Here is a 14,003-nt window from a genome sequence, read left to right on the forward strand (position 1 = left end):
GGACCCTCGTTCATTGGCGTAATCCTCTGAAGAGCTTTGCCGCCATGCATGTGGCCAAGCCACGAGAACCAGCTGGGAGCAGCCTGGAGGCAGCCTTGTGGCTGTCACCCTTTGTCACCAGGCTTCAGTCAGCCACTTGCTCATTCAGGCGGAGAGTACACTGACTTGCAGGATAATGGAGGCTTTCAGCTGGAGAGCCCTCGCCAGCCTCTCTGCTCTGGCCCAGCAGGTGAACATTCACATTCCGGAAGTTATGGTATTTCAACTACCCCGGCCCCAGCCCTCGTCCAGACAACTACAGTAGCTTCCATGTTATGAGAGCAAGAGTTAAACCGTGGTTCTGTCTTTTAATTCAGCTCGTTGGCTTCCTTTAAATACACCATCGCTGACACTTTTAAAGTTAACTTTGTGACCCAGTGTAGATGTCGGCATCTCTGCTGTCAGTGCTGAATAATCCTGGTGAGATTGAAGAGCCCTGAGGTACTGCGGGGATGGCTTTGGAGGTGTTCCTAGGAGTGGCCACCTCACACACTCTGCTAGACAATTGGGCCCTGTTACATAATTACATTCGGGAGGCGGGAAGAAATCTTCAGGAACTCCTTGAAAACAACTGAGACACTTAGGACGTTAACACAGGGCTTGGTGAGGTTTCTCATCTGCGCGCTGATACACTTAGGACGTTAACACAGGGCTTGGTGAGGTTTCTCATCTGCGCGGTAGCTCTGCAGCCGTGAACAACTTAAATGACTCCTTTGGTTCAGTTTCTTCCGCATAAAATACAGGTATTGGTGTCTTCTCATTTTTACCACAAGACTAACTGTAAAGCCTTTTGTTTCCATCTTTACAGGAAGTACTTAAGTGACCCATCCGCTTTGGGGTTTGTTTCTGTGTTCACCAATTCCTTCTTTGTCCACCAAGCTGACCTCCTGATCACCTCATTAAAACACTCATCCTCTCAGTCTGCTCTGGGGAATGGAGCTATGATTGATTCAGGGATTGCAAGTAAGTCAATGGAGGCATTTAAACTAAATGTTTGTAATTCTAAAAAACCTTTTTGAGTCAGATGATAGATAGTGGCATACACCTTTAATCCCAGTACTTAGTACTCGGGAACCTGAGGCAGAGGGATCTCTGTAAGTCTGAGGCCAGCCTCGTCTGCATAGTGAGTTCCAGGACAGCCAGAGCAACATAAGAGACACTTCCTTGGGAGCTGGAGAGATGGCTCAGTGGTGAAGCGCTTTGCCTGCTCTTTCAAAGGTCCTGAGTTCAATTCCCAATAACCACATGGTGGCTCACAACCATCTGTAATAAGGTCTGGTGCCCTCTTCTGGACTGCAGATATACACACAGGCTATTGTATACATAATAAATAAATTAAGAAAAAAGAGACACGGCCTCAAAAAAACAAAAGATTGTTTTTATGTGTTTGTATGAAGCATTGAACTACATGTGTGTAAGTGTACCAAGTGAAGGGGACATTGGACTTCATAACTAGAGTGTTATGAAGTTATAGTCATAACTATGGCTGTGGTCTGCCATATGGGACCTGGAAACTGAACCCAGGTCCTCTACAAGAACAACCAGTGCTCTTAACCATTGAGCCATCTCGCCAGACCCTAAATTTGATTGCTTTTATGATATTTCCATTTCTTCCCATTAATTCAAGCTTATTTCAGGGCAAACATTTGACCCATTCATAGTTTACTTGCTACTAGGAGCAGTTAATATCTTAATCTGGTTGAGGAAATTACCTTAGATAAATCCATACTCTGTTCCTTCAACTTACTCTCCCTGTCTCCTTTGTCCCGGGAGAAGGGGCTGAATTTTCTATGTCCTGGTCAGGCCTGGGAGAATGCAGTGCTTGATGGTACAGTGTCTCAGGTCTCATCTGTCCGTTTCTGGTCTCAGAGGTGACTGCCGCGTGTCAGCTTGACTACTGCTTGTCCGGTGGGTGGAACTGGTCAGTGCCTTGCGGGCTGGCACCTTCAGTTTGTATGAACCATGCCCCAGCCACACCCTCACATAGCAGGCCCACTAAGTCCCTTCTCTCAAGTGTCTTACCCTTGTCTCCTCGGGACCCACAAGGTTTCAGTTCTCAAGGTAATCACTTCTGTGTCTTCTCCAGATCTATGAGAGCTCCCGGGCCTGGTGGCTTTGGGAAATGATACTGTCTGCCTTGACCGTGCTTCATGACCTCATCTCAGTCTCGACCCAGAAAGAGAAGTGGGAGTGGCTAACTGGTATCCCCTCTCTTCCTTCTGTCTTCAGCCACCCTAGGTCGAAGGCTCAGGCTTCTTCCTGTCTGAACGAGCATTTCCCTTCATCAGATCCTCCTTCTTCCAGAGACGATTACTGCCTTACTGCCCTCCCCCAAGGATAGAAGGACTCAGGAAACAGAAGTTAGCTTATCATAAGGAAACATAGGGATCTTTGTATCTGTTCTAAGGGAAAGGGTGTGTAGCACCACGGTGATCTGCCTGCTCAGCAAACCGGGGCCTTGTGGAAGAGACTAGCTAAGGCGGCGAGGAGCCAGGATGTTCTCTGAGCCCTGGCTGCTCTTGGAGTTGGACATTAGAATAACTTTGATGGTTCATAGAAGCTGGTGCCCGTTCTGTGTGGCATGTGGCTTTCTCTGTTCTCATCCTTGCTCTCGCATGCAGAAGCACCAGGCAGCCCCACTGATAAAGAATGTGGTCCAGGCAGGAGAAGACTGTAGACTCACCTACCCATTCCTAGTTCATGCTGGGATGAGGCTCAGAGTCACTGGGAACACCAGCATTGGCTGAAGGAACTGATTCTCCTCTCACTGTTGATCCATCCTTTGACTTGTTGAGCTCTGATAAAGTCTGGGAATTTTCTCTGCAAAATATGTCTGACCATAAATAAAGAGATACCCAGATATTTACAGTGTAGAACAGTAGGTTTCACAGAGTCTCTGGCAAGGGTGGCTGGGGGCGTGGTTAAGACCTTGAATATGCTAAGAACTGCGCCATCTTTGAACTTTAACCCTAGCTCTTGTTTTTTGAGAGTCAGTCTTGCTATGTAGGCTGTTGGTAAAGAAACACAAAATACAGGGCTCCAAAGAGGCAGGAACTTCTTTTCTCTCCAGTGTTACAGTGAAGCGGAATCCAAAGTTCTCTCCTCTTGTGTTGTCTCCTCTAGGTTGGTGTCCAGGCCGCATGATAGAAGCTGGTCAACCTCCACATTAGAGTTCACGTTAAGCAAATTTGTCTTCACAGAAATCCCTTGAAAGTCACCAACGTCATTTTCACTCATCACCGGCTTAAATAGTCACGTGACCACCCTGGTCTGCAAGACAAGAAGGCTGGGGAGATGGCTCAGCTGGCTGCCATGTTTGATCCCTAAAACTCATGTAAAATGTCAAGACAGAAATGGGCAGGTCCCTACAACTTTCTGACCAGTCAGTCTAATTCGGTGAGCCCCAGATTTAGTGAGACATCCTGTCTTGAAAAAGAAGGTGAAGGGGCTGGAGAGACGGTTCACTAATCAAGAATGAGGGCCTCCTTGGCTTTCATAAAGACCAGAGATCAACCCCTAGCACAAGTAACTAACAAGCAGGCTTTGTAACGTCAACTCCAAAGGATCCATTGCCCTCTTCTGGGACATGTGTTACAGTTCAGACACATGAGAACATGCATGCACATAGACACATAAGGAAAAGAAATATTTTTTAAAATACAAAAAATAAAGGTGAGGAGTGATTGAGGAAGGCACTGGACGTTACACACAGACAGACACACAAGCACACACACATACACAAACACACACACACACACACCCAAGTTCTTTAATCTATATCTGTTGTCACTTTTGGGATTTTTGGCAGTGGCCATGTCCTAAAGAAAGAACAGAATGCATACACAGGGGCAAGAATTCTAATGCAAAGTTCCAACCAGCTACTGCAATGCTAAGTCAAACTCCGGTGCCTGGAAGAGAGGCTTTCTCCTCATTTGTGGCTCGTCACAAGACCTCTGAAAGATGAGGTACCTGTTCTCCCCACTTCTACCCACCAAAAAGAGAGTGATGACGCAGACCCAGAAACACATTACGAAGAATACTTCTGGAGCAAAGTGGAGGCAAGGCGGGGAAAGGTAGCTGCTGGCGAGCTGCAGGGTTGGGACATCCGCTAGACTTGTACACATCACCCTGGCCATTGCCCAGTGTGTCGGCCCCACCTCTGCCGAGGATTCTCCATTGTCCTCTGTGGCATTTGTATGTGATTCTAGAAATTTCTTCCGACAGCCACCTCTGAACTGGTGGTAAAGATTCTGTTGTCCTACAATTCAGTTTGGGGCTTGCTAGATACTGCTTTAGGAGATAGAGTTTGAGTATTAAGGTTTCCCATTCCATTTCCTTCTCTCTCTCTCTCTCTCTCTGTCTCTCTGTCTCTCTCTCACTCTTAGTTTTTGTGAGACAGGGACTCGCTATAGCCTTGGCTGTCCAGGCACTTGCTGTGTGGACCAGGCAGGTCTTAAATGCCGAATTTCTCAAACCACTCCTGGATTCTCCCTCCTATCTCTCTCTCTTTTTTAAGTACAAAATCTAAAAATGATCTTATCTTTTTTCTATCTCCCTCCTATCTCTTAAGCATCACTTAAGCGAGTCTACCTATCTGCGGGATGTTTCTATCTTCCTGAGGAGTGGTCGCTCAGCCAAATGACTGACCAGCCTAACTGGATTAACTCTTTTGTTTTAGGTAGTTTAGAATGTTCAGTCTCCACCCAGGTCAGAGAAGTAGCTTTCCCTAGTGGGCTTCCACAGAGCCCTTACCGAGCTTTCTGGAACAGTAGACCGAAGTCTTTATTTCTTAGACGCATTAGCTGCCTGACCCGACCTGTGACTTAGTTCTAATTAACAAACTGTGGCAAGAACTATAAACCAGGCACAGTGGCGCATGCCTTTAATCCCAGTACTCGGTAGGCACGGCAGGCAGATCTCTGTGAGTTCAAGACTAACCTGGTCTACAGAGTGAGTTACAGGACAGCCAGGACTATACAGAGAAACCATGTCTCGAAAAACAAACAAACAAACAAACAAAGAAATCAGAAAAAATGCAGAAAAAGGATGTCTATATACTTAAATACTATATACTTAGTAATATAATTTTACAAGCCACTGTCATGTGTGTGGTCTGGTTTCTACTGGACTGTTATTGTCTGGTACAGGCATGCTTCTTTCACTCTTACGGTGGAAAAACTAAGGCAGTAAGAATTAAGAGTTTAGTGGCGGAGCATTTGCTTAAAGAGAATGAGGCCTAGGTTCCAGCCTAGTACTGCAAAGAAAAAGAGAGTGTGACGGGGGAACAGTAGCTGGCAAGAGAGCACCCACCCATGCAGAGAACCCGAGTCTCCAACCAACGCCCGCACAGCCAAGCACCAGCATGGAAGGCTTGCGATTAGATGGAGATAGAAATAAAATCTTTCAAGCTGGCACCTAAATAATGTGTGTATCTCATTGTAACTATCTGTGTTGATTATGATTCTTTCCCCTGCCTCAGTGCTGGAGGTCAATCCAGAGCTTTGCGTATGCTAGCTAGGCAAATACTCTACCACGGAGCTATATCCAACCCATTTTAGAGTGTGCTCGCGCACGCGCACACACACATAAACAGTGCCTGCGGAGGCCAGAAGAGGGTTTTAGTCCTTGGGGCTGAAATTACTCTTAACTGTTGAGCCATTGCTCCACACCTGCCCCCGCCCCGTTTATTTTATCATAAGTGGTCAGTTGTCATAACAGCACCCGTGAATAATAACATGTAGTAAATCTTTACTGCATGGGGGCTGGAAGTTCAGCCAGGTCTTGCAGCATCTGGGTCAGGAAATAAGGAAGTCACCAGTAAAGGAGGTTGTTTCTACGCCTGTGAGCCAGACTTCTTTAGTGTGACATTGTGAAATAGACATTTGACCTTCATTTCCTGGCATACAAAAAAAAAGAAAAAACAAAAAAAAAACCCCTTGGACTCTCCAAAGGGTAAGAAGAAATAGGATAGTTAGTGCCCTGGTGTCAGCAATAGGGTGATCTTTTCTTTGGGAAAAACATGGCAGTCAGTACTGACTTGTTTAATAGACCTGGAAGCAGAAGTTAAGACAATGATTGTCTGTAATGGGCAAGACCGTACCTAGTGACTCCTAATGATGCGGCTGATGTCAGGGTCGTAAAAATGAGCTTGGGGTAGGAGGGGAGTTTGCTATATCTCTTTCTTTTTTCCCTAATGTCTCTATATGAGCTAAATTAGTTTCTCTTTCACTACTATAGGTTTCTTTACTTGCTTACTGCAACAGACAGCTGAGCCTTGCTTGTTTAAGGGCTTCCAGGATTTGACCCTAACAACTCTGGTACTGATGCCTTCTTGAACAAGTAGAGGTCATTGTATGGGCCCAACAAACTTCCCAGAGTTTTAGGGTAACAGTACTTGAGCTGCTACCCCACCTCCCAAGCTGTGCTCAGCCAATGCTCCCCTCCCCCAAGGCCAATTTAAGAATCAAGAAATGGTAGAGGGGGGGGCTGGAGAGATGGCTCAGAGGTTAAGAGTATTGCCTGCTCTTCCAAAGGTCCTGAGTTCAATTCCCAGCAACCACATGGTGGCTCACAACCATCTGTGATGAGGTCTGGTGCCCTCTTCTGGCCTGCAGGCATACACACAGACAGAATATTGTATACATAATAAATAAATAAATAAGAAATGGTAGACGGCAGAGAGAAGGGCCTAGCACAGACAGCCACCTTGCTTGAGCTTCAGGTTTAATCAGAGGAAAGCCAGAGCTCAGAGAGGTGTGTAGTTATAGCCCTGGTCTAGGTGCGGTCTTGTTGATTTTTGTCTCCCAGGTGAGTGGAGGAAGTCCTTGTTGCTGGAGAGGACAGAGCATTTCTCTAAGCGGCAGCCTCATCGTCACAGAGAACTGCCCTCTTCTGGGGAAAGGAGTGCTCTGTCAGGGGAGGTTCTGATGTTTCTAGAATGCAACGGGACACAGGAGGAAAGGTTAAGTACGGTGACTCATCATCTCTGCGCCTTCAGCAAAAAAAAGCAAAGGCAGCCGGTGAGAGTGGAAGGCAGGCAGCAGAGTGTCACCTGCTCTTCCTCACCAGAGGCTCAGGTCAGGGGTCACTGCTTTTTAGCAAAAGTGACTTCTAGGTATCACGTTTCTATACTGGACCAAACCAGAATAGAGCCGGTCATCCTAACCCGAACTAAAACTTTAAAGATGCAGTTTCCCTGATGGACCAGTTTTCCCTTAAAATTGGAGGTTCCAGTCTCCTCCACAAGGAAGTGCTTTCTTTCACTTTGGCCCTCAGAGAACAGCGACCTGGTGGAAGCTGATGTTAATCAGGTGTTCTTGCTTCTGTTTCCTTGTTCCCGCCTCACAAACCCCCGGAGAGTGGGGGAGGGCGTTTCTCATTCCTTTCAGGAAAACAGAGACTGCTTCATTCAGGAATCTTAAAGTCAATTATACCTGTGACTAAATTCATTGTAATTTTGTTTTTGATTACACAATAAAGCCCACAGAAAACCCAATAGGCAGGGTTCTGGGGTGGGGGCTCTGAGAGGGCCGTGCAGCCCGAGAGGGAGAGGCTTTGAGTGCCTCACTCGGTACACCCTTCCAGCTAGGGCAGTGGCTCCCAGCCTTCCCCCACTGTGACCCTTAACACAGCTCCCCCTGAACTAAAGGTCAAAATAATAAGGTAAATATCTGTGTTTTCCAAACAACAACAACAACAACAACAACAAAAACAAACTATTTTGTTGTTACTTCATAACTGTAATTTTGTTGCTGTTATGAATAATAATGTAAATATCTGTGTTTTCCATTGAGTCCTAGGTGACCGCTGTGAAAGGGTCATTTGACCCCACAAGGAGCCCTGACCCACAGGTTGAGAACTGCTCTTCATCGGCGCCTTTCATGGTACTCCCCCCCATAAAAGCAAACAGGCAAACAAATTGTTTCCTTGAGCTCTCTGAACTGTTCTCCAAACTCACCAAACCAAAGGGTTTTAGAGCTGACAGGTAGGTATAGGTAAGAGAGAAAGTTTATTAAGACAAGCTTCCTCTAAGAAGGGAACTAACAATAGTATATGTACCAGGAGAGACAGGATTTGGCTTCTCTCGAATCCTTAAGTCTACTTTGGTTGGTGTTTGGCCAGAGTCAACTGGGAAGGCACAACTTTGAATTTCCTAATAGAGACAGACTGGGTCCTCAGTCCTAGACAGGTCCCAGGGCAGGATTTGGCTCAGCTTTGACTGGGTTCACTTCTAATTCCATCAGCCTACAGTTTGACAAGGGAGGGAGAGTTCCACTAACAATGTGATAGGGTCTAACCAAACTATATTATGTCTGTCTGCCTATCTATCTATCTATCTATCTATCTATCTATCTATCTATCTATCTATCTATCTATCTATGTCTGGTCAAACTTAAACTCACCAGCCTCTGTCTGTACCGAAACTTTATATACATTATTTTGATTGATTACAACAAGCTCAAGCTCATAAAATAACTTGAGATGGGTAATCTTGAATTTTTATTTTAGAGACGGGGTATAACGTAGCCTACAAATTCACCATGTAGTTGACCAAGCTCCTTCTGCTTCTACCTTCCTGGTGCAGGTAGGTGCTACCAATCTGATTATAAGTATATACTAGGGACTAAATCGTACATGCAAGACAAAACTCTACCAACTGAGATATATCCCTAGCCTGGAAGTTTCCCCTCACCTCACTTTTGTTCAGTGTGTGTGTGTGTGTGTGTGTGTGTGTGTGTAGAATAATTTATGGGAGTTGGTTCTCTTCTTCTACCATGGAGCTTTGGGGGTCTAACTCAGGTGTCAGGTTTGGACAGGCATCCTTACACACTGAGCCATCTCCCCAGTCCACCGATGCTATGTACTTACTCTCCACAAAGCATTGTCACAAGAGGTTTTGCCCAAGGTGCACCTGCAGTGACAGGAAAATGCCTGAGCCTGTGACTGCTCACCACAGGGCTGTTTATAACTGCAGTTCAAACGCTCGAAGGCAAGAGAGAAAATCTGTGGTCCGAGGTGGTGGAGTAGGACAGCCACCCTGGAAGCAGGGAAGACAATCTGGAGAGATATTGCGCCCTTCCCTTTGGCTATCTGAAGATGGAGACAATAGATCCCAAAGAACTGGAATTCCCCAGGAATCCTCCCTTAGGACTGTGATGCCTGAGGCCAGCCAGAGGAAGAGCATGTATCCCAGGAAGAAGTTTCACAATTGGACTGCTTGTCAGTCCACCTTGCAAGACAGATTGGCGCCAAGACTAAGATGGACCAGTGATGTCAGAGACACACCTTGGCCAGGAATACTTAGGTATGCCGTCCGCCTGCCCTCTGCTTTAGCCTGAACTGTGTGTCGACAACCGAATGAAGGACATCAGGGCCATGAACCACATTGTTTATTCCGTCCCCTGGTGGAGCCTCTGGAATAAAGACCCTCTCTCCGCTTCCCATTCTGCTTGTCTGTCCATTTGTCTCTTCACATGGTGGAGAGATGACCCAGCCTAGGTTATTAGATTGCCAGAATCTATGCTTGGACACTTAAAATTCTGGTAGCATTAATATGCAACTATAAAAATAAGACTTCTACAACCTGTTATAAAGCATTTATGATTATTATTTATTATTATTATTATTATTACTACCAGAAATGGAGCCCCAAACACAAATCCAAAATACAGAACACACACACCTTTTTTTTTTTTCTAGATAGGGTTTCTCTGTGTAACCTGGCTGTCCTGAAACTCCTTTGGTAGACCAGGCTGGCCTCCCAAAAGCTGGGATTAAAGGTGTGCACCACCACTGCCTGGTCACATTTTTTTTTTCTGATCTCCAACCCTCTATGTAGCTGAGCATGACCTTAAATTTGTAATCCTCCTGCTTCCAGCAGTGACCTCCAGGGCTGGCGGAATCTGTGGGTCTGACGGCTGGCTGACCCTTTCACTTGGTGAGGACTTCTGAGTTGTGCTAAATGAGAAAATCTGTAGAGTCAGAAGAATGAGGTGGGGACACAATATGGAATACAAATAAAAAAAAAAACCTCAAATGTATTTCAGAAGAGTAATAGTCAGTTGAAAAGCATAGGAGGCAGAACTTACTGAAGTAAGTTTTAAGTAGGGGTATTTTGACCTTAAACCCTCAGACCAACGGGAAGAGACAAGCAGGACTTAACTCTCAGTGGTGAGGTTGCCCTCTGCGCTGGCCTGCCGCCATTTTCCAGGCTAAGTACTCATTACCCTGGCAGTGGGAAGCAGGCTTCTAGCAGTTAGAAAGGAGAGACAGGGATATCAGAAGTGGGAACAGAAGGAGGTGCTGGAGTGTTGGACTGAAACCGGAAGTATCAGAATACATGCATGCCCCGCCCCTTTCTCTCTCCCTTCACTCACACACACACATATTCTTTTTTTTTTTTCAGACACAGACTCTTCTTGTCTATATAGCCCAGAAAGGCCTCAAACTCCCAACCCCCTGCCTTAGTCTTCTAAGAACTGGAATTATAACTGTATAGCTCTTTACCATCATACCCTGCTTGAATTTGTGATTTTCAACATATGAAGGCATGTGCATGTGTGCATGTGTGTGCATGCGTGTGTATGTGTGTGTCTGTGTGTGTTTTCTCCTCTGCTGAGAAACCCAGAAGCAATGATGGTCCAGTAGCAATGCACCAGCCTTGAGCCTGACTCAGTGTCTATAAATGAGGCCCTTTTCCACAGAGACTAGCCAGGGCTGGAACAGGGAAAATGTAACATGCACCTGAAACACACTGCTGTACTGGACAGAAAGAAAATCGAAGAATGGTAGAGACGGATGAGGAAACCAGTTTAGGGAACTTTTGGCTCCTGGATGCTGCTGGGGAAGAGGAAGTCATTGTCCTCACTTGTGTACCCTCTGGTGGGTCTACCAGTGTCAATCAATACTTCCTTCGCCCAAGGTCACATGAGCCACTATGATTAAACTCAGCGGATCACAAAACAAAACAAAAAGGTATGAGGGGCTGGAGGGAGGGATGGCTCAGAGGTTAAGAGCTCTGTTGCTCTTGGAGAGGATCCAAGTTTCCTTCTTAACACTCACCTAGTGATCTACAGCCATCCTAACTGCAGCTCTAAGGGATCCGATGTCCTCTTCTGGTCTCTGTGGGTACCAGGCACACATGGAACGCATGCACACATTCAGGCAGAACACTCATATACATAAAACTTTTAAAATCTACAAAAAAAGAGACATGAACATGAAAAATGGACTTGTGGAGAAGAGGAAGGATTGAAGAGGGGGAGGGGGAGGCGAAAGGGGGGGAGTAACCAGAATGTATCGATGCATTGTATAGATGAAATTGTCTATAAATTTAATTAAAAAATAAACCAGTATGAGGAACTCCCTCTGGGTAAATCTGAGAAGTTTTTCACTAATAGTAATAATGGGCTATTAAGGCACTAAATGAAGCAGGATTCCAAACATGTGTGGTTCTGTAATCCACTGGAGGGGATGCTCCTTGCACTGTAGAACACAGCAGAGAAAAGGAGAAGAAACGGAGTGCGGAGGCACAGGGTGAAGGTTTGCAGGACAGGACGTCCTCCTACTTTGATACATTTGATAGGTTTATCAATCACAAAGTAGGAATTATACCCATAGTGGAGAGTTTGGGGGGCTTCATCTCAATCATGTGACCGAGATTAACAAAAGAAGCCAATGCTGAAATCATGTGTTTCTTGGCACCTGCACTGAGAAGGGCATAAGGTCACTCTTGAAACGTGACTGTCAAACACGAACAGCTTCAGTCTAAGTGTGACAGCAGGTAACACCAAACTGGAAGGCGAACTCTAAAACAGCGGTCTTTACTTTTAAAAAAGGTCAAGGTTACTAAAGACAAATGCAAAGTAACCAGGTTAAAAAAAAAAAAAAGGCGAGAGAAGCCAGGGGGTGGTAGCACTCGCCTTTAATCCAAGCACTTGGGAGGCAGAGGCAGGTGGATCTCCGAGTTAAGGCCAGCCTGGCATACGAAGTGAATTACAGGACAGCCAGGGCTACACAGAAAAAGCCTGTATCAAAGAACAAAAGGAAGGAAAGAAAGTCAGCCAGAGAGGTTAACCAAATACAACGAATGTCTGATCCTCATTTGAATTTAGGAAAGCTTGTTTCTGATGAAGGACGTTATCTGACAAGTAGAAAAATATACAGTCTGTGTGTTAGATAACACTTCTTAACTGTGCTCACTTCTAATGTGTAAGGAGATGCCCTTGTCCTTAGGACACACACTGAGGTCTTTAAAAGGGGCCCATGGGCAATGACTCTGCAATACACTATCACATAACTCAAGGAAAGTAAAACACAGGTATGTGGGAAAGGATTGTGTGGTGTGGAGAAAGAGTTTGGTGGTTAAGAGAACTTGCTGTTTTTCTAGAGGACTCATGTTCAGTTCCCAGTGCCCGCACTGGGAGGTTCCCAGCTCTCCTGGATCTGATGCCCTCTCTTGGCCGCCTCAGGTGCCTGTGCCGCCCACGCCTGCACGAAATCTAATTGGTCTTAATAATAAAAATCTCAGAGTCAGATATAGGGGCTAATGCTGAAAGATCAGAGAAGCAGAGCAGTCACTAGAGAGTCTTCTTTAAAGGGAGGAAGGGGAGAAAAGCAGTCATGCGTATGCATATGGATATAAAGCCATGTATGTATATGTGAAAAATCGTGACTCGAACTGTAGAGTCTGGGTGGTAAAGAGTATATTGGATTTCTTTGTACTATTCTTAAATTTCTCAGTAAGGCTGAAATTATATTAAAGTTAAAAATTATGAGCCGGAGGTCAGGCATGGTGGTGTACACCTTTAATCCCAGACTCAGGAGGCAGAGGCAGGCAGAAGATCTGAGTCCCAGGCCAACCAGGGCTGTACAGTGAGACCCTGTCTCCAAAAAGTAAAAATTTAAAAAGTACTACAGACTAACATAACAGTCTATACTTTGGCATGAGCCTGGCCTGAGGTGGCTTCGTCTTCTTCTTGAGGTGGCACACCTACTCACTACAGAGTAAGCAATGGCTGTGGTAGCTGTATACCTGTCTCACATACAAGGCGCGGTCGAGTCAAGCCTGCATTATTTGTAATCTCTTTCCATTTACTGAATGGCCCCCCTGAGATGGGGCGATGGCTTCGATGGACAAAAGGACTTGGCGCACAAGCCTGACCTAACTTGGTCCCCAGAACTCACACTAATGCAGTGGTGTGCAGCTCTAAGCCCAGCACTCCTGCAGAGAGGTGGAGACAGAGATGAGAGAATTGGCCCAAAGCTTGCAGATCGCGTAGCCTGAGTGTAGATGCGACAGGAAAGACTCTCCCAGAAAATAAGGTGGAGGGAGAGAAAAGACTCCTGAAAGCTGTCCCCACTCCAACCACATGGCTGAAGGACCCCATTCTCCATCTGTGTGCGTGTGTGTGTGTGTGCGCGCGCGTGTGTGTGTGTGTGTGTGTGTGTGTTTTACAGAAAAAAAGGAAGGGAGGAAGGGAGGGAGAGAAGAAAGATAAAGATTTCGTCTCCTTAAAGCATTTGTTTGAGAGGATCTCCATACCCACTTAAACAATGAGACAAAATAAAACTTTCTTCCCTAGTTACTTCCTGTGGAGGATTTGGTCACAGTGACTATCCAATTTCCAGCACCAGGGGAAAAAAAAAGACGTGTAAAGCTATGAATGTGTTTCATCAACCAGACAACAGAGCAAAGCCGACGAAGTGGGCACAGTGTGTCGGGTGCCGGCAGAAAGAATGGAAACGGACATATAAGAACACACCTGTCCCAAGGAGGAATGCCACCGCTTTATGGACCTAAATAATGGACTGCTAGAACTAAAACACAGAAGTCCCAACTAAGGACAAAATGTAATTGTCCTCTCTGAAGAAAAAGGTTTAATCCTAGAAGCAGAAAACACCTAGAAAAAGACAATGGAGTGTTTAATTCTGGAACTACCCAACCCTATTGTAAGTAAGCCATT

The sequence above is a fragment of the Myodes glareolus genome, chromosome 27 (genome assembly GCF_982192425.1).
Source record: "Myodes glareolus chromosome 27, mMyoGla1.1, whole genome shotgun sequence".
NCBI lineage: Eukaryota > Metazoa > Chordata > Mammalia > Rodentia > Cricetidae > Myodes > Myodes glareolus.